The sequence below is a fragment of the Panthera onca genome, chromosome A1, assembly GCF_046562875.1.
Source record: "Panthera onca isolate mPanOnc1 chromosome A1, mPanOnc1 haplotype 2, whole genome shotgun sequence".
Classification (NCBI taxonomy): Eukaryota; Metazoa; Chordata; class Mammalia; order Carnivora; family Felidae; genus Panthera; species Panthera onca.
Window position 1 is genome coordinate 35,443,615 of NC_138339.1, and position 26,593 is coordinate 35,470,207.

Genomic DNA, 26,593 nt, shown 5'->3' on the forward strand with positions numbered 1-26,593 from the left:
ACTAGAAGAAATTGTATACTGCTGAATCATAGAGGTCAAGGAGGCATGTAGTTTGAAATGAGGCCCAAGAGGCAGGCAGAGAGCAGGGAACATGTTCTTACAAGTCTTGTGCAGGAGTCCATTTATACTAAAGGAGATGGGAAACCATTGAAGAACTTTCAGCAAGGATGTGATCTGGTTTGATTTGTATTTTGAAGCTGGAGGATGGAGGCATGCCAATATATTGTTGCTGTCTGTTTATAAACACTTTAATGCCAATTAATTCATAACATACATGGAATTACTAAGCTGTGGCAAGTATTGGGTAATGACTGGAAAAGACACACCCAAGTGGTAGACTCTGGGGTAACAGGGAGCATCATGAGATAGAAGATATGTGGAAAAAGGGAGACACAGAATGGTGTATTTGGGGGGAGAGAGGAAGGAAGGTAGGAAAGAAGGGAAAGAGGGAGGGAAGGGGAGAGGAAGACCAAATGAGATGCTTTCACATACGTGTGAAAACTCACTTAATTCTCACAACCATTTTAAAAAGAGAAAACTAAAATTTAGACTAATTGAGAGTCTGGGAGGTTAATTTGCCCAAGATCATATAGCAAAAGTTGGAATTTTAATTCAGATTCTCCTGCTGTATGTTCAATGCTATTTCTCATATAGCTTCTTGTCCCTAAAGGGGGAAACCCACAAGAGTTGAGCAGAAGCATAGTATATCCTAAAGTATAGCTAGAAGATAGAACTTACCCTTTGTCATAATTCTTCTAGTGAGTAACCTTTCAGTGAATAATAGGTATCCAAAATGAAATGCTTCAATCCCTGTGGGAGATCTGTATGATGCTCTGTAGTGGATGGATGTTTGTATGATTTTCAAGATAGGAAATAATGAACATTTCACTGTTTTCTTCCAGGGATTTGCTATATAATACGTATACTCTCAGGTGCTTAACCACATGCAAATTATGTTCTTGTAAAGCAAGAAGCAAGGCTTTGTCATTTCCAAATTTATTTAAAAACTTGATTAGTCATTTATTATTTTCTCATTTCACAAATATTTATTGTGTCTAATAAGTTCTAGGCACTCTTCAAGGTACTGGAAAAGGACAATGAACAAAATAGAAAACATTTTTTGTTCTCATTCACTTAGTGTGTTTATGCATTTTGGTTTCTAACACCTCTGTATTAAACAATAACAAGTTTCAAAGTGGTTTAAACTTTCTACTTTTCAATTCTGAGGCCTGCATTCACCCTCCATTTCTCTTCCTTTTGCTTTAGTTCTAAAATACTGACATTGGTAAACAAATACATGCTATCTACCAATACTCTTGGGACTTTAAATATGTTTGATTCCTCCTTCACAGCCTTTATTATTCCAAAGAGAAGAGCAGTGAAGCTCATTTTTTTTGAGTAAGCATGGTATCGCCCTTAACAGATATTTGTCCTCTGATTTCATTCTTGCCCTTCCTTATATAATATTTTTCCTATACTCATATACTTTTTAGACAAATTCGAAATATTTTCCTGCCTTATGTATTTAAAAATATGTGGCATTGTGTCTACATTTGTGGCATGGACGATAGAGGATTAAAGCCAAATCTTGGAATTTGATGAAACACTTCTCTAAACCATAGGAGTTCATTTTCAGGGAGCAGATATAATAATTTCAGACATCTGTGATTTTGATAAGAAGAGGTCAAATATTCTAAAGGATACTTACTATAGCCAAAGTACTTTGAGTTAACAGAGATGGGTGTTTGTGATGGTTTCATTCTCTGTGTCCTACCTAAATATCCACACTGTGGCATTTGCTTCATTGTTATCAAATTAGCTCATCACCAAATTTCTATATTCTATCCAGGAAGGAGTGTTTAGACATTGAGATAATGTTGAATTGACATATTTATCTCTGGTACCTGACTCCAAATACCTAAATAGTTTATTTGGGCGGGGGGAATTGTATTATAGGTCTTATAGAATGAAAAGGCAACAACCAGAAATGATCCCTTGCCTTGTATTCATTGGTCAGTTAAGTTTGTGGTACAGTGGTTCCCCCAGTTCTAGTAAGGAAGTAGGAAGCACAAAGCTAAATACTGACTAGACTTCAGGCTGTAGGGAAAGTTCTAGATTGTTCACATTGGTTGCCAGTTGAGTCATTGGTTGACATCACAAATGGGAAGAGAAACCAGAAAGTAAGATAACCAAAGAATACATTATTTTAGGAGAATGACACTTCCTTGCTCTCTATTTTGCTGAAATATTGTGCTGATATCTTGTTGGACTGGGAACTGGAGCCATATTCCTGATTATAGACTGAGAGGAAGTACCAACCAAGCCATTTAGAATGACATCTGTGTGGAAAGCAGGGCTTAAAGAATAGTATTTGGTGATGAGAACTGCCCATGGTAATCCTGGTAAGTCTGCATTATGTTTTTATACAAGAGTAGGAAATTCTTAAAAAAAATTTAATTTCCCAAAATGAGTACTCTCACCATTTTTATTTTTGTTTATTTTCCTATAGCAACATACTGTTCATGTTATCTGTGAGGAAAGCATGTCCTGGTGCCCAGATCTTTTTCCCGATATTATGAAGTTTAATACATTTATCAGAGTTGAGATTTTTATTACAGGGACACATTGTTTTAATACATTGTTACAGAAGTTTATGTGCTTGCTTTCTGTAGATTAATGTGGTTTCCTAAAACTAATTCACAGCAATTCTCTTCTACACACTGGGGAAGGAGGAGGGGAAAGAATGAACATAACATTTTTTTTCTTTCTTTTTTTTTTTATTCCTAATTTTTTTAATGTTATTTTTTTATTTTTTTAAATTTATATCCAAATTAGTTAGTATATAGTGAAACAATGATTTCAGGAGTAGATTCCTTAGTGCCCCTACCCATTTAGCCCATCCCCGCTCCCACAACCCCTCCAGCAACCCTCAGTTTGTTCTCCATCATATTTATGAGTCTCTTCTGTTTTGTCCCCCTCCCTGTTTTTATGTTATTTTTGTTTCCCTTTCCTTATGTTCATCTGTTTTGTCTTTTAAAGTCCTCATATGAGTGAAGTCATAAGATTTTTGTCTTTCTCTGACTAATTTCACTTAGCATAATTGCTAAGTTCCATCCACGTAATTGCAAATGGCAAGATTTCATTCTTTTTGATTGCCAAGTGATACTCCATTGTATATATATACCACATCTTCTTTATCCGTTCATCCATCGATGGACATTTGGGCTCTTTCCATACTTTGGCTATTGTTGATAGTGCTGCTATAAACATGGGGGTGCATGTGTCCCTTCGAAACAGCACACCTGTATCCTGTGGATAAATGCCTAGTAGTGCAATTGCTGGGTCGTAGGGTAGTTCTATTTTTAGTTTTTTGAGGAACCTCCATACTGTTTTCCAGAGTGGCTGCACCAGCTTGCATTCCCACCAGCAATGCAAAAGAGATCCTCTTTCTCCGCATCCTTGCCAACATCTGTTGTTGCCTCAGTTGTTAATGTTAACCATTCTGACAGGTGTAAGGTGGTATCTCATTGTGGTTTTGATTTGTATTTCCCTGATGATGAGTGATGTTGAGCATTTTTTCATGTGTCCGTTAGCCATGGATGTCTTCCTTGGAGAAGTGTCTATTCACATCTTCTGCCCATTTCCTCACTGGGTTATTTGTTTTTTGGGTGTTGAGTTTGATAAGTTCTTTATAGATTTTGGATACTAACCCTTTATCTGATATGTCATTTGCAAATATCTTCTCCCATTCTGTCAGTTGTCTTTTAGTTTTGCTGATGTTTTCCTTCACTGTGCAGAAGCTTTTTATTTTGGTGAGGTCCCAGTAGTTCATTTTTGCTTTTGTTTCCCTTGCCTCTGAAGACGTGTTGAGTAAGAAGTTGCTGCGGGCAGGATCAAAGAGGTTTTTGCCTGCTTTCTCCTCGAGGACTTTGATGGCTTCCTGTCTTACATTGAGGTCTCTCATCCATTTTGAGTTTATTTTTGTGTACGGTGTAAGAAAGTGGTCCAGGTTCATTCTTCTGCATGTCGCTGTCCAGTTTTCCCAGCACCCTTGTTGAAGAGACTGTCTTTATTCCACTGGATATTCGTTCCTGCTTTGTCAAAGATTAGTTGGTCATATGTTTGTGGGTCCATTTCTGGGTTCTCTATTCCATTGGTCTGAGAGTCTTTTCTTGTGCCAGTAGCATACCGTCTTGATGATTACAGCTTTGTAGTATAGCTTGAAGTCTGGGATTGTGATGCCTCCTGCTTTGGTTTTCTTTTTCAAGATTCCTTTGGCTATTCGGGGCCTTTTCTGGTTCCATACAAATTTTAGGATTATTTGTTCTAGCTCTGTGAAGAATACTGGTGTTATTTTGATAGAGATTGCACTGGATATGTAGATTGCTTTGGTTAATATTGACATTTTAACAATATTTGTTCCTATCCAGGAGCATGGAATCTTTTTCCACTTTTTTTTTTTTTTGTGTCTTCTTCAATTTCTTTCATTAGCTTTCTATAGTTTTCAGTGTATAGATTTTTCACCTCTTTGGTTAGATTTATTCGTAGGTGTTTTATGGTTTTTGGTGCAACTGTAAATGGGATCGATTCCTTGATTTCTCTGTCGCTTCATTGATGGTGTATAGGAATGCAACCGATTTCTGTGCATTGATTTTATATCCTGCAACTTTGCTGAATTCATGAATCAATTCTAGCAGTTTTTTGGTGGAATCTTTTGGGTTTTCCATATAGAGTGTCATGTCATCTTTGAAGAGTGAAAATTTGACCTCCTCCTGGCTGATCTGGATGCCTTTTATTTCTTTGTGTTGTCTGATTGCAGAGGCTAAGACTTCCAATACTGTGTTGAATAACAGTGGCGAGAGTGGACATGCCTGTCGTGTTCCTAACCTTAGGGGGAAGACACTCAGTTTTTCCCCATTGAGGATGATATTAGCGTTGGGTCATTCATATATGGCTTTTATGATCTCGAGGTATGCTCTTTCTATCCCTACTTTCTTGAGGGTTTTTATCAAGAAAGGATGCTGTATTTTGTCAAATGCTTTCTCTGCATCTATTGCAAGGATCATATGGTTCTTGTCCTTTCTTTTATTGATGTGATGGATCATGTTCGTTGTTTTTGTGGATATTGAACCAGCCCTGCATCCCAGGTATAAATCCTGCTTGGTCATGGTGAATACTTTTTTTTAATGTATTGTTGGATCTGGTTGGCTAATATCTTGTTGAGGATTTTTGCATCCATGTTCATCAGGGAGATTGGTCTGTAGTTCTCCTTTTTAGAGGGTTCTCTGTCTGGTTTTGGAATCAAGGTAATGCTGGCTTCATAGAAAGAGTTTGGAAGTTTTCCTTCCATTTCTATTTTTTGGAACAGTTTCAAGAGAATAGGTGTTAACTCTTCCTTAAATGTTTGGTAGAATTCCCCTGATAAGCCATCTGGTCTTGGACTCTTGTTTTTTGGCCGATTTTTGATTACTAATTTGATTTCCTTACTGGTTATAGGTCTGTTCAAATTTTCTATTTCTTCCTGTTTCAGTTTTGGTAGTTTATATGTTTCTAGGAATTTGTCCATTTCTTCCAGATTACCCATTTTATTGGCATATAACTGCTTATAATATTCTCTTAATACTGTTTTTATTTTTGTTGTGTTGGTTGTGATCTCTCCTCTTTCATTCTTGATTTTATTTATTTGGGTCCTTTCCTTTTTCTTTTTGATCAAACTGGCTAGTGGTTTATCAATTTTGTTAATTCTTTCAAAGAACCAGCTTCTGGTTTCATTGATCTGTTCTACTGTGGTTTTTTTTTTTTTTGTTTGTTTCGATAACATTAATTTCTGCTCTAATCTTTATTATTTCTTGTCTTCTGCTGTTTTTGGGTTTTATTTGCTGTTCTTTTTCCAGCTCCTTAAGGCATATGAACATAACATTTTAAGAATGGAAATTTTCAGAGATGATCAAGGTTTATCCCACAAAGACGGACTATTTAACCTTTTTAAAATTAAGAGTTGAAAAAGGTAGGAGTGGCATTTAAAGCAAATACAGTTCTCATGCCACTCCCTGATATCGAAATCCAACTGATCTCCTGTGGAATGCTGTGGCTGAAGTGATGGGCTTGTTGGGGCATGTCCTATCTACCTCCTATCACTCTTGATGAGGCTGAATCTCAGAGATAACACTGCTAGGAAGGGCATAGCGGCTTTGTGGTCCAGCACCTTCTCAGATGTGGGAATGCATCTGTGGCTGAGGCAGCTGTCCCAGAAATGGGATCCCCAGGAAAACTTCTGGGGGACTATATCTAACTGATGAGCTTGGATTGTCTATCTTTACCAATATGCCCAATATCCAGTGAAAAGCTCACCAGTGGGAATGAAGTTTTGTCAATGAAAGTTTCATTGGGGAGATTATTTAGGATCCATTTTCATAGCAGTGGGCAGGCAGTAAGAATATCCTAAAATTCTGTTATCACAGTAAGGATATTTGTGTGGTTTTTTAATCCTGTATTTGCATACTTAAACTATCCTCTTCAGATTTGGAATTAGCTGAAGTCACTGTTCTCAGGTTTGCTCTTTAGCAATGTCCTATTTTACATTACGTTTGAAAGTCCGTCTAGTCTTATTTCTGTCATACTATATACACCTTCTATTCATTCAAGTTTTCATGAATATTTCCATGTTGTTATACTCACAGAACGTTGCCAGTTATATATTCCTTTCTTGGAGCTCATAGAAGTATTTGAAATATAGGACAAGTATTCAAGGCAAAACAACTCTACAGAGAATTATAAAAGCTACAGTATAGTATGTCATAAAATCTATAGTAAACCTATGTTTAACCTAAGCATCAGACTGCAAAGGTACTCCAAGACTTCCTGCATAAGGGCAGACTGAAAAATAATTCATCCTCTGCCAGCTGCGTATCCTATATATTCTTTCCCAGGTAGCCCTGGAGGCCCTGGGGTATCCTTTTTTCTACCTTTACCTGTCAGACTCCCAGGGCTTGAGAACAGGTGTTGAATCCTGGAAAAGGACAAGAAATAGGTCAGTCCCATCTTAGATGAATTGGTTTCTATGCTTTATGCCACTCTTGTTCCTGCTTCTCTGGATATGACTATAAGACCCTTGGGTAGAGGACAGAATTAGGACAAAGAGATGATGATTACAGAAAGTTTGATTTGAATGCATATAATAATGTTTCTATTGGTTTGAATTGTCAAAAAATGGAAAGAAAAGATTATCTTGAGAGCATGGCCTTAAATGATTGGACACCTTCACTAATGCTGGCTGACCACTTGGACAGATGGTGCTGAGAAAATTCTTATATCCACTTGAGATTTTACTAGATAACCTCAAGGGTCCTTTCCAACTCTAATATTGTGTGAGTTTATGATTCAGTTTTTGGTAATTGAAACAGGGAATTAAGGGCTCTGAGGTACTTATTTTGTGAAAACTTAAAAAAAAGACACTGCTCATGAATGCTTTAGGTGATCATCTGTCTGGAGCAAAATATTAGAGAAAAGGATCTTATAAGCCTTCCTTAAAGAATGAATGTCTTCTGTATTTAAAGGTGATTCTTTTCGGAAATATTTGTAACAAGGTACGTTGTCAGGAAGTCTGTTTTTCGCTTATGGTCATGAACAGCTTGCTTTTTGTCTAGCGATACTAGTTCCTTTCTATAGCTGTGTGTCTTGCATTGTGGTTAACACGATCGTGAAATAAACTTTTCCCTCTTTAGAAACTTCACACTACACATCCTCTGTTCGATTTTACCTAAACCACAGTGGTCCCATGGCTTCCAGCTGTAGTCTCCATTGTTAATTCATTCCAAGGAGGTTGGTTGGTCAAATAACTTAAACAGACTTCTTGATCATTCCAAACTTTGGCTTCCTAGGATTATAACAGTTTTCTCCAATCTATGTTTTAATTTTTTCTGGTAGCCTTTAAAGCTCCCTATATTTTTCTGATTTCCAGATAAATTAAGCATAACTTCTCACCTTTTATAGACATGTATTTTTAGGTAATTAGTATCTCCTTCATTCTGTACGAAACAAGTTCCATTCTCCTTGTGGACACCTAATGGAAAAAATTAAAGCCCAATATTTAGGCGGTTAAAATAGTTGTCTTGTTTTAGTTGTGACATTAAAAAATACATATATGAGGTGGTGCCTGAGTGACTCAGTTTTTGAGCATCTGACTCTTGATTTTGGCTCAGTTCATGATCTCGCAGTTTGTGAGTTGGAGCCCCCCATTGGGCTCTGCACTGGTGGTACAGAGTGTGCTTGGGATTCTCTGTCTCAAAATGAATATACATTTTTTAAAAAAGTACATATATAAGATGCAAAATGAGTGCCTTATAACAAATTGAATTCTCCATCTCTTGTGCAAATGTGCTAGAGGTAACATGCAATGTTAGCTATTCTGCTTACTGGTTAGTAAGCAGTTACAATATCTTTGGGGGAGTTTTTATTATTTCTTGGTGTTTTACAATGTCACCATTTCAATATTTGACTAAATGTGGATCACATTTATTTTGCATGGTTCTCAGTGGCCTTAATAACAGAAAGCATCAGCTACTAGACATTTTATTCAGTTGTTTGCCTTATTATATCTTCTCCTTTCTGTCCTCTTCCCTGGGAATTCCTATTAAGTGGATAATGTTTAGATTGAGATATCATTGTGATTTCTCTTATATTTTCAATTCCTTGTTCTTTTAATGATCCACTTTTAGAAAATCTGTGCATGTGTAATAAGTACATATGTGTGTATTAATGTTTAGAAATGAGTAGATATACAACAATATGTTAATAGTAATTAACTTTGGAATTATGGGAATGAGGAGGGAATTTCAAGTTTTACTCTATTCTCTTATCTGAAATTGGAAGAAAAATGCATTTGAGTATTGTGTAACAAAAATTGAAAATATTTAAAATACACAAAAGAAATGAAAAAATCTGATTTTGTTATTGAAATAATTTGATGCAATTGTTTTAGTTGTTTAATATGACCATTTGAGAAACGTGTTTTAAAATCAGATACAATTGGTTTCTAATGTACTTGCTTTAAATTAACAATGTTTTAGTGCATGTACTTTTACAGCATATTTTCTTGCAATATTACATACCCACGGCTTAGGAGGGTGTTTAATGTATAATAGGTGCTCAATATATTTTTGCTGAATAAGTGGGTGAGATGTCTAGAAACTGCCCATCTCTAAATCTTAAAACATCTGGAATCAGGGGCGCCTGGGTGGCTCAGTCGGTTAAGCGTCTGACTCCAGCTCAGGTCACGATCTTGCGGTCCGTGAGTTCGAGCCCCGCGTCGGGCTCTGGGCTGATGGCTCAGAGCCTGGAGCTTGCTTCCGATTCTGTGTCTCCCTCTCTCTCTGCCCCTCCCCTGTTCATGCTGTGTCTCTCTCTGTCTCAAAAATAAATAAACGTTAAAAAAAAATTTAAAACATCTGGAATCTCTTGTCTTTTATTTGGAGGTCTGTTTAGAAGATTTTGTCCCAATGGAAAAATGGGCTAGGGTGCTCTGAGGGGCATGGGCATAACTGTTCCACAGTCCTTTGGTTAAAAGCTGCATCAACCCAAAACTTTGTAGCTTAACCTTAACTACCACTGATCTTGGCATCCTTGATTCTGCTCAGAACATTCATATTTTCCCAGGTATCTTCAGTTATTTCATCAGTCTGGTTTCATCTGCTGTATATCATCTAAAAAGTTCTTAATATTATTGTCTTCTAGTAAAGTATCCTTCTTGAGTGAACTCCATGAGTCATCTTGAAGCAGACGTTTCTTTAATCCTTTTGATTTGTGCTTTTAGGTTTTCCTTCTGGTTAGATGATGCCTTCTTCCCTTATATCTTTGAATATTTTATTTCTTCTGTATGTTGTACTCCGGAACAAAAACTAGCTACATGATTCAACTCCACTGAGTATTTTCCATATAGACATCTATTCTTTATTTTTTTTATATAAGTGGATTGTTTTTAGTATGAAATTTATTGCTAGATTGGTTTCCATACAACACACAGTGCTCATCCCAACAGGTGCCCTCCTCAATGCCCATCACCTACTTTCCCCTCCTCCCATCCCCCATCAACCCTCAGTTTATTCTCAGTTTTTAAGAGTCTCTTATGGTTTGCCTCCCTCCGTCTCTAACTTTTCTTTTTTTTCCCCTTCCCCTCCCCCATGGTCTTCTGTTAAGTTTCTCAGGATCCACATAAGAGTGAAAACATATGGTATCTGTCTTTCTCTGTATGACTTATTTCACTTAGCATAACACTCTCCAGTTCCATCCACGTTGCTACAAAAGGCCATATTTCATTCTTTCTCATTGCCAAGTAGTATTCTATTGTATGTATAAACCACAGCTTCTTTATCCATTCATCAGTTGATGGACATTTAGGATCTTTCCTTAATTTAGCTATTGTTGAAAGTGCTGCTGTAAACATTGGGGGTAGAAGTGCCCCTATGCATCAACACTCCTGTATCCTTTGGATAAATTCCTAGCAGTGCTATTGCTGGGTCATAGGGTAGATCTATTTTTAATTTTTTGAGGAACCTCCACACTGTTTTCCAGAGTGGCTGCACCAATTTGCATTCCCACCAACAGTGCAAGAGGGTTCCCATTTCTCCACATCCTTTCCAGCATCTATAGTCTTCTGATTTGTTCATTTTAGTTACTCTGGCTGGCGTGAGGTGATATCTCAGTGTGGTTTTGATTTGTATTTCCCTGATGAGGAGTGACGTTGAGCATCTTTTCATGTGCCTGTTGGCCATCTGGATGTCTTCTTTAGAGAAGTGTCTATTCATGTCTTCTGCCCATTTCTTCACTGGATTATTTGTTTTTCGGGTGTGGAGTTGGTAAGTTCTTTATAGATTTTGGATAGTAGCCCTTTGTCCAATATGTCATTTGCAATCTATTCCCTTTCTTTGCAGTCTGTTTTCCTCAAGACTTTGACTTTGAATCTGTGATACTTACTCATTTTTCTGGGTTTTTTTTCCTGTTATCTTCTAAATACTTAAAAAAATTGCTCATGCATTGCTCCTTCACTTAAATGTTTGACATTTTAGTTTACTGTTATGTTATTTATTGCCTCTTATCTTGTTTAACAGTTCAGTGCAGTTGTGATCTAACATGTTTTCCCTTTTTCTAGGAGGAAAGATACTTCAACATAGGACCAAATGTAACTTTTACATGTTACCTACCTATCTTCTTTTTCTTTTTTTTCTTTTTCCTTTTCTGATAGTTGCCACATTTTTTTATTGTTTGTTTTGTCATTGAGGGAAGCCTTCAAAGGCTTTCCCCAGGATCTTATGTTGCGTTTTCTTAGCTCTCTGGACTATTCCTATCGGTATGACCAACTTTGTGGGCTTGTGACAAGTGCCATAATTTCATGTTCAGGAGAGTTTAGGTTTAATGCTCTACAATTGTCCTCTTGATATTCCTGGTTTTGTCTGTGAATTTGTGTTGTGTAAGTGAAGTTCATCGGGACCATAAAGCACACATGAATCTTCAGCTCATGGATCTGGGCTTCCCTATCTTGGTCACCTGCTCCCTCCTCCTTGGAGAAGGTCAAGGTCAGGCCAGAGTCAGGTGGTGCATATGGTGTGGCCTCTGGGCCTGGGGAATGGAAGTGCTTGACCCTGATCAAACTAGCAGCTTCATGTTTGGGGAGCCATTTAGCAGGATGAACTTCTTGACCAACTCTAATCCAGATACCTAGTGCATCCCCATGTGGAAATTATAGTCACTTTGAATCACTGTCTGCAATGGGTTAAGATGGCACATCTGGAAAGGGGAAGATGGACTTCTCTGTGCTAGGCTGGAGCACAGCATGTTGGCTGGGCAGTTGGCAGAGCAGGGAAATCCAGCAGTAAATAGACCATGCATGAGGAGGCATGGGGCTGAGTTCCCCAGGGGCCTTTGAGGGTCTAAGCTAGCATGGATCCTTGAGCTCCAGGAAGCATGATACCAAATACAAATAAATAGTAGTAATGACCCATCATGGTAAAGTTTGAGAGAGAGCATAGAAGAATAGAAAGTGTTTTATATTTTAGTACCTCTAATGACACTTTCCTCCTTCCTTTTGAACACAGTCCCACATTTTGCTTCCGCACTGGGCTCTACAAATTATGTACCTGGCCCTGCTTGTAGGTGTTCTTTAGATCCTTCCTCCTTAGAACTCAACCTAGAGCACTGGTGATATAGGTTTAAATGATCACTAATGGTCATTTATCTGCCTGAATGGATCACGGGAGTAATGTTGATATCACTGTAGTATGGACAAATTCCACTAAACTCAAGGAATTTGAATAAGCAGTGGCTTAAGGAGATAGGGATGTCTTCGTGAGAAATTTGTGATTGCTGTCCATTTTTGAGATGAATTTATCATGGCAATATTAACTCAAGTTAGTTAGTGTAACTCAAGTTACACTGCCATTGTGGTTTTGACTGATGAGCCATGGGTACTCTTTTTCTTGATGCAGCTTTTGATACAGTTGGCCTCAAATGTTTCATTGGGTCTAAGTAGACTCTTCCTACCCTCGTCTGTCCCTTCCCTGGCCTCCAGACAACACATTTTCAGATTAGGGGCTGAGTTTCTTTCCTGTAGGAGGAACCAAAATAGCTATCCAGGAACTGGGTCAAAGAAATCCAGGGCATTTTGGCTCTGCTTTCTCTTCTAAATATGCTTTGTGGTTCCTGCTGTTATTTATCTAGGCTTTCATCCTTACTCGCTCTAAATTGGGGCATATTACTGAGATTCAACACATTTTCTTTGACATATTTTCTGAAATGCTACATCATAGTCTTTGAGAAAGGCAATTTGGCAATTTGTGCTAGATATGGAAAACGCACTTCAAAGGGTAAAATATATAATTGACGTAATTCTTCAGTATCTCTTATGATGAAGTATTTTTTCTTTCCCTTAAAATTTTGTTTTGGATTTTCAGTTTCTGTTAGGGGGTGTTATAAGCCTTAGTTTGTTATTGTGTTTCCTGGAAGTCCTAGCTTTATCAAGCTATGTAAAACTCTATGCACATTAAGCTGAATGGCCAAATAACACTTGAATATACCTTAATGGATTTAAGTAATCTCCTGTATTGGACAATAGTTCACTTATAATTTTGTGACTTCAATTAATGTAATAAACATCTTTGAGAGGATATTTTTTTTATTGCATTTCAGATTATTTTTCAGAATCAGTCCTCCAAATTGGAAATATACACATATTTATGAAGTCCTTGGTATATATTACAAATTAGTTTACTAGAAAGGTTATACCAATTTAGATTTTTACCAGCAACCTAAAGTTTGCCCCCCTGATTAGCCTTGGGTATTATCACTGAATTGGAGACTGGTATCCTGTTTTGATTTGCATTTCTTTGACTACTAGTGAGATACAAAGTTTGTTCAAATGCTTTTTAGCTCTTATTACCTTGCAGGCTTTTATTTGAAATGAACAACAACAGAAAACTTATCTTCAGAGCTTTATAGATTTGAGAAAACCTTAAATTGTTTGTGATTTTTACCATGAGTCTTTTGTTTAGATAGCAAAAAAAAGTATCTTCATAGGGATTATTACTATTATTTTTTTGTGGTTGTCTGGAACAGTTATAGCTTATTAATTCTATTGGGGGCAAATGGCTCAGGCTAGCCAGCTGCCTAAAAGAGAGATTTAACCAAAGATAGACAAAAAAGCATGTGTAGCTTCATTTGTAACGTCATCAACTCCTGCTACTGCCCATATAGTTTCTTAGAAGTTGTTTAAGGGTTTATATTTCCCTGAAGGGGAGGAATTTACTTTTCATCAAAGGTTCATTTAGAAATTAATATTTGCTTTATGGTTTATATACATTGTCAGTTATAGCTGTTACTCAGGGTATCTTTTGAGATGGAAACTTAATTAGGTGTACATTTGTGCTGAAATGTTTAAATGAGTTAGGAATCTGTACAACAACATGCACATGATAGTTAATCAAGTGTAAAATAGGAATGTAGAAAAGTAATCTCAGTGCTATGACTGAACATATTTTCAGCTGAGCAAAGAAAATTAACCTACTTATAGCTATGGTATTATTTGCCCTGGTGATTTAATCCTACAAATATTTTACAAAATAATATAAATAGAAGCATATGTTAAGTGTGGGCAACTGTTACCATGTCACGTTCTTTAAGTAACCATGAATTGATGAATAATAAAACTTACGTGTTTATAATCTCTAAAAATGTAATTCAAATATATATTTTGTTTAAACCAAGGAACTAAAAAAACCTTCTGGCAACAGTAATTTCTCTTTATTGAAGAAAATGAATTCACGTGCATAAAAAGTGTTACAAAGCCATAAATTGCTACAGAAATGTTAGTTGTCACCATTACAAATGTTTAGTAAGAATTTCCAAAGAGAATGAATATGACTCAGTAAAAATAAGTTTAGAAAGGAGAACATTCAGTAGCTTAAAAGGATTTTCTTCACAAGAACATTCTTATCTAGAATCTTAAATGCCATACTAAATTGGGGCAAAGAGTTTTTCATGATGGATAATTACAAAGCCTTGTTAAAATGCTGAGCTAATAAGTGACTTAAAAATTTCTGTGCAAAAAATTACTTTGTTTGTGGGTATCTTTACTTAACAAATAACCACTGAGCTTTTCTGTGCTAGATGCTGTTCTAAGTGCTTGGGATAAATCAATTCGTAAAAATAAAGATTCCTGTCCTAGTGTTTACATTCTGGTGAGAAGAGATAGAAAATGAACAGGAAACATGATTAATATGCCAGTTGTGATGCATGTTAGAAGATAAGTGTTTTGGACAGAAGGAGAATTAGAGGTTAAGGGGATTAGGAGCCCGCGGGAGCATGGGGGTATGAGGAAGGGAAAAGTTTTCAGTAGCCCTCATTGGGTACATAAGTTTTGAGCAAAGACTTTGAAAAGATGAGGGGTGAGTCGAGGTTATCGGAGGAAAGAGTATTGCAAGCAGAAGGAAGAGCCAGAGAAAAGCCCACTGTGGGAGCATGCTAGACACAGCTGGGAGGCCAGTGCCTGGAGTTATCAGAGAGGACAGTGAAAAAGCACATCAATTCAGAGAGTTAATGGGAAGGGGTGCAATCACATAGGGCCTTATCAGCTACTATAGGACTTTGGGTTTTATGCTGTGTAAGATGGGGAGCTGATGTAGAGTTTGGAACAGAGGAGTGATTTAACCTGACTTGCATTTTTTTAAACGTTTGTTTATTTCTGAGAGAGAGAGAGAGAGAGCGAGATGGACAGACAGCATGAAGTGGGGAGGAGTAGAGAGAGAGGTAGACACAGAATCTGAGGCAGGCCCCAGGCTCTGAGCTGTCAGCACAAAGCCCAACGTGGGGGTTGAATTCATGAACTGTGAGATCATGACCTGAGCTGAAGTTGGACGCTAAACTGACTGAGCCTCAGGTGCCCCTAAGCTGACTTGAATTTAAAAAAAAATGTTTCTAGCTTCTGTGTTGGGATTACATTATAGATAAGGGTAAAAATTGAGGCAAGATAGGAATGAGGCGTGGGCCAGGTGGGCAGTAGTAGCCTGTTCTGCATATATTTTGAAGGTAGAACCAATGAGATTTGACGGTTTGTTGCATAGGATGTGTGAAAAGTGGTTTCCAGGTTGCTAGACAGTTCTTTGTACTCTATGCTCTTTATTTGTTCTTGGTGTTGAGGCTTCTTGGCATCCTCCTTGGTTTGACGAGTCCTTTCTGGTCATCCTAGGTTCCAAAGACTCATGCTTGCCTAGTTGGTACTACTGCTCCTGCCCTCCGCACTGTTCACCTCGTTCAGATGTCCAGCTCCATCATTTGAAGGCTTATCTGGCTCTCGCCCTCTGTCATGCCCATTATTTGCCCTGATTCCTACTTATCTCTTAGCCGTTTTGGCCTGACATCCTTATCCTTGAATCTGTTACAAGCTGTACAAGGGCTAACTATAGCTGCAGTTACTAAATTATTGGTTAAGCCACAGTAAAGGGAACGGGCCATGTTATTTAGGATGAAAAAAATTGCAACAGAATTTTCATCCTATGAATCCCTGGCTAAACAAGACCCTACCTTGGCATCACTTTAAGCTGAATAAATTGTCCTTGCAGAATAAATATATTCAAGAAGGTTTTCAATATTTATGACCTCCTTTCTCTTCTACAGCACCAAAAACCTACTCGGCTATGGAAATGATGCTGAGTCAAAATTCTTTGAGTCAAAAGCATTTTGAAATTCAATTGTTTTGTAATGTGGTTAGTGGACAATTGAGATATTTAAAGAGTTTCAAGTGAAATTACACTAATAAGCTATTTATAGAAAATACCTCTGTGCAACAGTGTACTGTCACCTTGTTGGAGAAGTTTGGTGTTTGCCCCGTTGTTACAATTTAATGGTACAATCTCATCTGAACTCCATTTGACCTCATCTTACTTGAACTGGACTGTGTAGGAAAGCAGCAAAATACTTTTCAAATAAACATCTCCTAAAATGCATTTTAACCTTGGGTCTGGAAATCTATAAAAGAATACTTTTTTCCCCAGTCCATTGATAACATGGAGAGAATTCCTTACAGCTGAAAATTATGGTATTTAAAAGTTTCAAGATGTCTTTCCAGGTCCTGAATGGGCAGCAAGCCAGTGACTGAATGGCTGCATTTAAAAAGCCCATCTTACCTCTACTTTCTTAGGTTTTCCTATTTTTCATTTCAGCTTGCTCCCAGACAATATGTCGTATGTTCCTTAAAGGTCATTCACTTTTCTATAGTGCAGATACAAAGTTCCCGTCAAAAAAATCGTCAAAAAATTAAGTAAAAGATGTAACAAATCCCGGCAAATCCTAGAAAACCTGACCATCCTTACATATATAAGTACAAACGTTTTGGCTTAGTTCCTTATAAAACTTAAGTAAATGTTTACTTAAGAATCTTAGTATAGTATCATTATTTTCAGATCCACTTCTAAACTGGTTTGTAACAAACATATCTTTTGTGTGTGTGTGTGGCTTGCTAAGCAGTCTTAGTGGTTTAAAGCATCTGTGTTACATGTAATTTAAATACCTTTGAATTTTCCTTCCATAAACCATTGATTGACCACATAATGGGGGACTTCCAAACCCCATTTTTTGGCCAGTGCTCCGAGTCCTATTGTGTGAACTGAAATGTGGCATATCCTATCCAGTAGAGGATTTCACTGGGTAACCACAGGAAAGACTCAATGTAAAAGCCCTGAGAATTTGGCCATGAAAGGAAGAGGTATTTGTAACATTGCACAAAAATGCTTTTTTGTTGTCTAAATAATCCTCTTCCAGTATCAGTGATTTCTTACTTTACTGTCAGCCCTTGGAAAAGAAGGAAAAAAGTCTTAATTTTTGTTTCTTAGATTGCTCAAGAATTTTAATGGCTGTGAAAGAACTCGCCTCCTGCAGTCATTTGCAGTTGAAATCTATTGCAGAGGATGTGTGTATGAGCTGGCCTGGTGACCATTTATATGAAAGTTAATAAAGTCTATTAACTAGCCTTCATGGCCTTAAACAAGCAGAATCAAAGGCATTTGAAGAACACTTAAAAATGAGGAAAAATGGAATAGTAAGGAAAAATGAAATAGTAAGAACAACAGAAATAATATTGGGTACTTTGAAACAGAGGTCACCTTAATATATGGCCAAACAGGTTGAAATTAGGGGAATGTATATCCAAAAAAAAAAAAAAAAACAAAAAAAAACAAAAAAAACCCCAGTGCTTGTGTTGTGTTGGATTTAGTTTGTATTTATAGATAGTTAGCACACCCCTGTTAGATTAACTATCTAAGGACTGGACTTGATGTCTTTTTTTTGCAGGTCTCTTCCTTTGCTTTGGAAAGCACCTGTCTCCTCATATATGCCAGTTCATTGCCCTCTTTTTAAACTTTGGCTGAATGTCCCCCTTTCTTCAATATCTCATCAAGCTATTCTAAACCAGCACATGCTTTATTAATGTGGTACAGCATTTGTTAACCTGTCTTCTTCTCCAGGTATTACATGTTTATATAATTTAGCTCATAGACCAGGTCCACTGGGAGCAGATAGCATTTTTCTATTTCTTTTCTATAACCCAGTTCAATAATTTGCCCATAGTAGGGATATTGAAATGTGGTGTCGACTATGTTAGATAATTCAGCATGTTATTTCTCAGTGGAGCACTGTTGGCTCTTTGGAGAGGATAGATCTTTGTTTTGTGGGACTTCAACCCCTACACTCCCATACAAATCTTGGAGTAACACACTCAGTCCCCATGCTAAATATTGGTAGCCCCTCAAGTCATCGGACAACCCATGATGCTTCCTAGGGTGTTGTTACTGCCCCAGCTGAGATTTGGTGCCTTCCTTAATGCTTGCAATAATGTGAGATTACTTTATTTATTAGTGGCTTTGTGTCCATTTCCTACACTGAAATAAAACTTAAAGAACACAGGTACATGTTTTTTTCTCTTTCATCCATTGTACTCCCAGAGTTTAGCACAATGCCTGGCGCATTGTAAGGTGCTCAATTTATAGAATAAATGTGTGCCCAGGCCATTGGGTCTTTGTAAACTATTTCTGGCAGCAAATAATTTTAGTGACAACTTAGCAAATAGTCTGTTTATGGTCTGAGTTAAAACAGCGTCCACTAGTTCCAAACACAGGTTAGTTTAGATATTGGCAGGATGTGGTTTTCATTAAATTTTACCATTAAACTTAGTGGGAAACCTTGTAAAAGTCCGATTCTTGTATACCTGGTTTCTCTTACTATGTAATAAGAAAATTAGTAACACTTGCCTTTTACCTGTGATAAGGACTGTTAGGCCAGCAGTAATAATTCTTAAGATATCAGAAAAAGAAGCATTGTGTTTGTAATACAATCTTAAGGGGTCATTACCATTTAACAACGTTCAGTAGTGCCATCTTTTGGTTTTGAAACAATGGAGAAGATATCAACATCACTTTATTTAAAGTTTATTTATTTTGAGAGAGAGAGTGAGAGTGGAGAATGGGCAGAGAGAGAGAATCCCAAACAGGCTCTGCGCTATCAGCACAGAGCCCAATGTGGGGCTTGAACTCACAAACTGTGAGATCATGACCTGAGCCGAAGTCAGATGCTCAACCAACTAAGCCACCCAGGTGCCCCATCAACATCACTTTCAAGGATCCACTAAGTGAGTTCCCTGCTAATTAAAGTCAGAGCTTACAGAGGAAAAGTTATAAGTAGTATCTTAGAATCCCCAACCAGGTATAATGATGATTATCAATCTTGCACATATATTTGGTCCTTATTTTTTTCTTTGTGAGCAGTTTCTCAGCTAAAACCTATGCTGAGGAGTTAAACCCATGTATCCTTTGGTTTATCACCTCTGTCGTGAAGTATAAGGAAATTCTGCCCTACGGGCACTTTTCAAAGATTTATCCAAATATCAATCTTTCTTTTGATTTTTCTGAAGCAGGACTCAAAAACTTGCCCAAGGTCACAATTCATTCAAGATGCATTGGTCTCTTTTCGAGCATTAGTTTAATTTCCACCAGTTGTGCAGAATCTAGGAGGAGTAGCAGTGTGAGTTTCCTGGTAGCTTGGCAGTATTATTTTCAGTGTTTTATTGGGCTTACTATTTTGCTGAAGGCTTAACAGGCTCATTTTCAGATTCTTAATCAAGAACAAGTTTAATGATTGAAGGTAATTATCTCCAGATTAGAAGGGCTTTTAAAAATTTATCAGCATTCCAAAATTTAACAAATAGCTCTCTGATAATTTAATTAAAATCCCGCTTTTGCTGCCAGACTGTTTCCAGCCAGCTACTCATTCGCCTGTTCTCTCAAACCATTATGCATGTAAGCTGTTTCTGACAATGCAGACACAGAAGTTTGTCTGTGCTAATAGTCATGTTGTTCCTTGGAGGAGGACGTTCTGTGATGGTCAGGTCTGCTTTCTTAGTGATTTTTTTAAGGGATGTAATGTTAGTTTTCTCTAGTTACTAAGGGGCTATTTCTGCCATCCTGAAATAGAGAGTCCATTGGCTGTGTGATATACCTATGTATGCAGGACAGACAAAACCGTTTCCAGCAGCAAATCTGAATCAGCTGCTTTGCATCATAATAAAAGGCCTTTCACTTTCTGTTAGATTTGCACCTTAAATGGTAATTAAATTTAGGAACCATATTGTAAAGGAATTTGGTCTAGTTTAGAACTATGGAATTTTGATGGATAATTAAACACATGCAGAAAACCCCACACAGTTCATGGGAGCTGTTTATATAAGCTAGGGGCAAAATCATTTTTTCATAGTTCTGAAAATAATTTGGACTTCTCAAATAAGCCTTATTTACCCAAAGATGTACCTTAACCTGTTAGGAACTAGCTGTTTAGAAACCAACTTAAATACTGTATTCTAACAATGGGATTTCTATGCCTTCAAACTACCAGACAGGTCTCAATGGCGGCTAAATGCAGACTTCAGCAGCACAACTTGTCAGGCAGTTCATGTTATTTGTTCTCATGTCTGTTGCTCCCCAGAAAGTTTTTGTTAGTCTCTTCTTGCCCTTCCTAGTTTTCCAGGGGATTCGGTGGCAGAGTGTGGAAAGTGGACGAGGCTGTGAGACAGTGTGAGGCACGGCAGGAGATTCAGACCTCGTCAGTGTACACATTTATGTGCTTCCAATTATCAATGTGTGGGAGTTTTGTCAAAAAAGCTGGGCTTGTGGTTCCTTTTGTTCTTTAGTGTCTATTGTGGTTTAGGTTTCAAATGGGATGCAAATGTGATTTATAGCGCGTAGCATGATGCAGTTAGGATTGGACTTTACAAGGCAATGCAGATTTGAGCAGGGAAGGGCTGCACGTGAGCAACATGTTCTCGTGGGTGATGAAGGAACAATCCAGCATGGCTTATGTGGACACTGGGGAGTAAACAGCACGTGAAGATGACTGCCTTCCTTGCGGTCAGTTGCGGAGAGCAGAAGTAATGCCATCTCTCACAAATGGTTGAGGAGCTGTTAAGTAGCATTCCCATGCCGTTGAGAAAAGAGCATCACAATAGCCATGTTTTCCCGTCGGGCAGAACTGCACACCCTCATTCTGTCAGAGACTCAGAACTTAATTTATCACGGTTCCAGATGGCCACATGACTGCAGTATCTCGATTAGCACTTTTTGATGCCCTGTTCCCAGAGACTTTTAATGTTCTTACCAAATGGCCATGTTGTATGATGACCAAATTCTGCAGGCTGAGCATCCTGAAAGAGTAGATTCCAATGGAATCAAGTTTTCCAACTCAAAGTTCCTATAGATATTTCATGATATGAAATCAAATTATTGAAGCATAAACAAGTCATCAACAAATCTATTGTCAACACTTTCCATGAGCCAGAAAATATGCATCAATGACAAGAAAATAAAAATGCTATTTTTTCAATTAAACATGCTAATTAAATTTAAGAAGCAGCATGGACCCGGAAAGAACTGGGTTTTAGTCTTGGCTCCTTGGCTCTCATACTCTTGTAAGCCTTTTTTTTTTTTTTTTTTTTTTTTTTTTTTTTTGACAATTCATGTATATTGTAACTTCCAGTGTTTGAAAACACATTCAACACATACTTAAAATAGTTGTTTCTTTTAAGACCATTTTATATATTTAGGCCATCCATTTTAAAACTTTAAATGAGGGAATTGGATTAGTATTGGCTTTAGGGGAAATAGTTGGGTTTGAAATCTCATTACTGCTACTTAAACTCTGCAGTAGTCTGGAAAAATTAGTTTCTCTAGTTTTCTGTTTGACCATCTTCAAAAGAGCACCTTCTCCTTGGGACTGTTGTATGGATATTAATGTGTGTGTGTGACCTGCTTAGGAAGATCTGCCATGAAGATGAGGCCTGCCCTATTGCCCCTTCCCACTGCTAAGTTAGATGGGGCTGGAACCCTGGTGAGTAAATGTTGCCTTTCCCAACACTCTAGGTCTGGATCTGGATTCTACGGATATTCAAACAGTGAGAGGGCCTTGGTCGTTCTTCAGGGGAAAGCAGAGAGAACTGAATTTTTGGCTCATTCTTAGTCTAAATACCTCAGTGCTGCATCTTTGGACTTGAGCTACAGCAAGCCAACCACTATCTGGAGGCTCTTTGTTGTCTGGAAGCCGCGGAAACAGGTCTGAAGGGAAGGGAACAAGAGCAAGGGTATTCAGGAACAATAGGGGAAAATTAACTTTCTAGAAAAGCACAGATCTAACCTAGGCAGGTCATTTTGTAGGCACCAAGCACTAAAGGGCCAAGGTATCTGACAGTTGTGGATGAAGAAGCGAGGTGAGAGTAGAGCAAGAAATCACTGTGCCTTAGTGACGGGATGTAGACCTGGGAGTGTGAGGGGGAGGGCATGTCACCACCTGAGGCATAGGAAGAAGTACCAAAAGCAAATTTTATTTACTTTTAAACTTTGCCTCTGGTCCCCTCCTCCCTAGATATTTTTCTCAGTTCTATTGTTTTTAATTTTTCCCTGTTTGGATTAATGAGGCAGCAGAGGGATAGCCTTAGCTAGTTCTACTGTGCCCCTGAGGCAAAAAAAGGGAACTTGGCTGGGTTTTAGTTTTGTCTGTGGCAGCACCTCTGGATAGCTCCCTGGGACGTGGCTGGTGGATTGTCCACTGTGGAGTTCAGCTCTGGGGTTATCTGTCCATCTGGCTTCTGCATCTGGATCTGCCACCTCTCCTTGGTGCAAAAGGCAGCCACTTTCTCCAGTTGTGTTAAAAATTGTTTTGGGGTGCCTGTGTGGGTCTGTTGAATGTCCAACTCTTGATTTGGGCTCAGTTAACAATCCCAGGGTTGTGGGATCAAGCTCCACATAGGGGTCTGTGCTGAGTATGGAGCCTACTTAAGATTCTCTCTCTCTCCCTCCCTCTCCCTCCCTCTCCCTCCCTCTCCCTCCCTCTCCCTCCCTCTCCCTCCCTCTCCCTCCCTCTCCCTCCCTCTCCCTCCCTCTCCCTCCCTCTCCCTTCCTCTCCCTCCCTCCCTCCCTTGCTCCCTCTCCCCCTCCCTCCTTCTCTGCCCCTCTCCGATGCCTGTGCACGTGCTCTCTCTCATATTTAAAATAAAATAAAAATCTTTCATACCAAGTCCTGGTAAATTTCAGGAGACTTTTACTAAAGTTTTATATAAGGAGGGTGGGGATGTGGGGTAGGCAGTGGAGGTGAGCCGTGTGTAGATCTGGGGCATGGTTTATAGGAAGAGATCACAGAGCAGTAGATAGGATTTCACTGATTTGGTTTCTCCAGGAAAACAGAACCAATAGGGTAGGGATAGATGTATAAATGATTTATTGTGAGGAATTGGCTCATGCAGTTACAGAAGCTAAGTCCTGTGATTTGCCCTCTGCAGGCCGGAGACCCAAGAAAAGTAGTATAATTGCATCTGAGACTGAAGCCCTGAGAAGCAGGGGAGCGAGTAGTATAAATCCCAGTCCAAGGGCAGGGGAAGATGAGATGAGATGTCTCAGCTTATTCAGTGAGGCAAGGAAAGAGACGAATTCTTCTTTCCTCTAGCTTTTGTTCTGTTTAGGACCTCAATGGACTAGATGCTGCCCACTCACAATGGGAAAGGCAGTCTACTCAGTCTATTGATTCAAATACTAATTTCATCCAGAAACAGTATTTGATCTAGGTATCTGTGGCCCAGTCAAGTTGATCCATAAAATTTGAGCCAATAAGATGATGAGTACAATGTTGTTGTTTCATGTATTTTTCCTTATTCTTTTCCTTCTTCCCTCTCACTTAGAATATACATTAATCTGGTATTATGTTTTGATATTTTATTGAATTCTTTCTACCAAATAAATGTTGAATTTACTGGTGAATTATTGAATTGTCTCTATCAGATAAACATTTAATTCCCTAAAAGGTAAGGGTTTTTTTAAGTGAAAAAATTTTCCACTATTTACCCTTGTAAAAAGACAGTGAGTCTTCTTTTAATATACATGTAATCTGGAATATGTCCTGTGTGATGAATATTTGGTTGTAATCATGAGTTAAATTCAACTGCTATAAAATCTACACAGAGTGTATGATGAATGATAAGAATGATAGTTGATTCCTTGATGGTGTTCTCTTGAAAATATAGTTAAATGCTAGTATGATGGAAATGTTTGTTAAAGGAGAAGATAACAAGTCTATTCCTGACTAATGATTATTATAATGAGACTTTTAAATGGTGACTTCCAATTTGTGTGTTACCAACTGTATGCTTTGGAATTAGTAACTGAAAGGTAATAGGCTTTGAAGAAAGAGAGTCACTGAAATGCAACTGAAAAGAAATGAGTAACAGTTTCATAAAAAGCATTTCCGGACATGATACTGCTCAACTCTTTCTGTAGGAAAAGCTGGTAACTGAAGGTACACATGAAGAATACAACTCATTTTTTCTAATTTTTCTTCAGCTATTTTTACTCTGTTTTGTATCCAATTTTCCTTATTATAAAATAAGATTATCTTCTCATTTTAAAAACAACTCACACTGATTTTACTGAATTTAGAAAACGTGGGAGGCTTTAAAGGAAAAGATCAGTCTGTAGTCATCTTACTACCTGTATCAGTTTGTTTTTGCTTTGTAACCAACCAAATCCAAAATCTAATGGCTTAAAGGAACAATAATTTAGTTCACAATTCTGTGGGTTGGCTGAATTTCTGTTCCAAGTTGAAGTGGTCACCTGGTAGTTTCGCTGGGGGTGGCAGATCTTGGGTAACTTCCCTATAGGTAGCAGTTGACTGGCTGGTTGGTCAGCCTAGGGGACCTCAAGCTCAGATGGCTTATCTGTGTCACATGGCCTTCCACTTGCCTGTGTGTTATCTGAGGCTTCTTTGCACGGTGGTCTCAGGGTTCTGGAAAGCAGCACGAAGGCAAACTCCCACATGTGAGCATTTGGTAAGCCACTACTAGCTTCACAGTAGCTGATGCCTGATTGGCCAAAGCAAGGTTTTATGGCCAGGCTGAGTCTGATGGAAGGATGCTACGCAAGAGTTGTTGATAGGAAACCTATTTATTGTGGCCATTTTTTGCAGACAACATAAAAAAAGCCTTTTGGGCCATAATTTATATTCCGCCTCCTGTCTTGCATTTTTCACTTAGAAAAATTACGGTGTGAGAACTTACTTACTAAATTTTCTTCAGAAATGGGATTCTCAATGGCTACATAATAGTAAAATATGTGGTTGTACTATAATTTGTTTATCCAAAGGCATATTAGAAATAGTAGGCAGCTTTTAATTTTTGAGAGAGAGTACACATGAGTGAAGGAGGGGCAGAGGGAGAAGGAGAGAGAGAGAGAGAGAGAGAGAGAGAGAGAGAGAGAGAGAGAATCTTAAGCAGGCTGCACACCTAGCACTGAGCCTGACTTGGTGTTCTGTCTCCCGTCTGTGAGATCATGACCTGAGCTGAAATCAAGAGTGGGATGCCCCAGGCACCCCAGTAGGCAGCCTTTAATATTTCTCTATTCTAAAAGTACAACACATAACATTTATGATTTTTTGTGTATAATTCTGGATTGATTTATATGAATAATCCTGAAGCTCTTAATAAAGATTATCAAATTGCTCCCTGGAAAAGTTGAAGTAATTATATTCTTAGCAACAGTGTTTGAGAATATCAAATTTACTACCATGTCATGGACTCAGGCCTAGTATATGTTTTGATAATCTTTCTTGAGGCACCAGGGCGGTTCAGTCAGTTAAACATCCAACTCTTGGTTTCGGCTCGGGTCGTGATTTCACAGTTTGTGAGTTCAAGCCCCACATCGGGCTCTGCCTTGTCAGCACAGTGCCTGCTTCGTATTCTGTCTACCTCTCTCTCTGTCCGTCCCTCTCTCTCTCAAGATAAATAAACTTTAAAAATCTTTTTCAGTTTTATAGGCCAAAAAGGTATATTTTCAAATTTATAAATTTTATTAAATCTCAAACATTAAGAATTTTATGTTTTTTACTTTTTTTAATGTTTGAGAGAGAGCGAGGACACATGCACACGTGAAAGGGGGAGGAGTAGAGAGAGGGAAACGGGATCTGAAGCAGACTCTGTGCTGACAGTGGACAGCCCAGTATGTGGCTCGAACTCACAAACTGTGAAATCATGACCTGAGCTGCAGTTGGATGCCTAGCCGAATGAGCCACATTTTAAATGTAAGCTAGCGTTTTCTTTTGTAAGCCATTATTATTTAGGAATTTTTTCCATTAACATAAAATATTTCTTATGTTCTTAAGAGATAAATTTGGGATGGAAGATGTTTGAAAAATGGCTCTATTTACATGAGAGGTAAAAGCACATACTTTACTCTCTGTCTTTTTATCCTATAATAGTAAATGCAGTTGTTGGAATTTTGAAAATATTTTATGCTCCTTGAAGATAGGTCAAATAACCATAGTTAAGATTGAAATTAAATGCTAAAACACTGCAGTAGCATAAAAATCAGAGTCTTCAAAAGTGTATTTTAGAGATGGGGAGAAAGGTCCTTTTATGTATGGGACTCAAAACCCCACTTTTTTTTAATGTTTATTTATTTTGGAGAGACAGAGACAGAGCACGAGTGGGGGAGGGGCAGAGAGAGGGAGAATCTGAAGCAGGCTCCAAGTT

At 38.1% G+C, this 26,593-nt stretch overlaps 1 long non-coding RNA gene across 4 annotated transcripts in view; it reads left to right on the forward strand.

Moving 5' to 3' along the window:
• Positions 1–2,161: 2,161 nt before the first annotated feature.
• Positions 2,162–26,593, forward strand: part of LOC132680791 (uncharacterized) — a 490,013-nt gene continuing 465,581 nt past the window's right edge. For all 4 annotated transcript variants that reach the window (XR_013555043.2, XR_013555042.2, XR_013555044.1 and 1 more), the window contains exon 1: positions 2,162–2,402. This is a non-coding gene — a long non-coding RNA (uncharacterized LOC132680791). The remainder of the gene's footprint in view (positions 2,403–26,593) is intronic.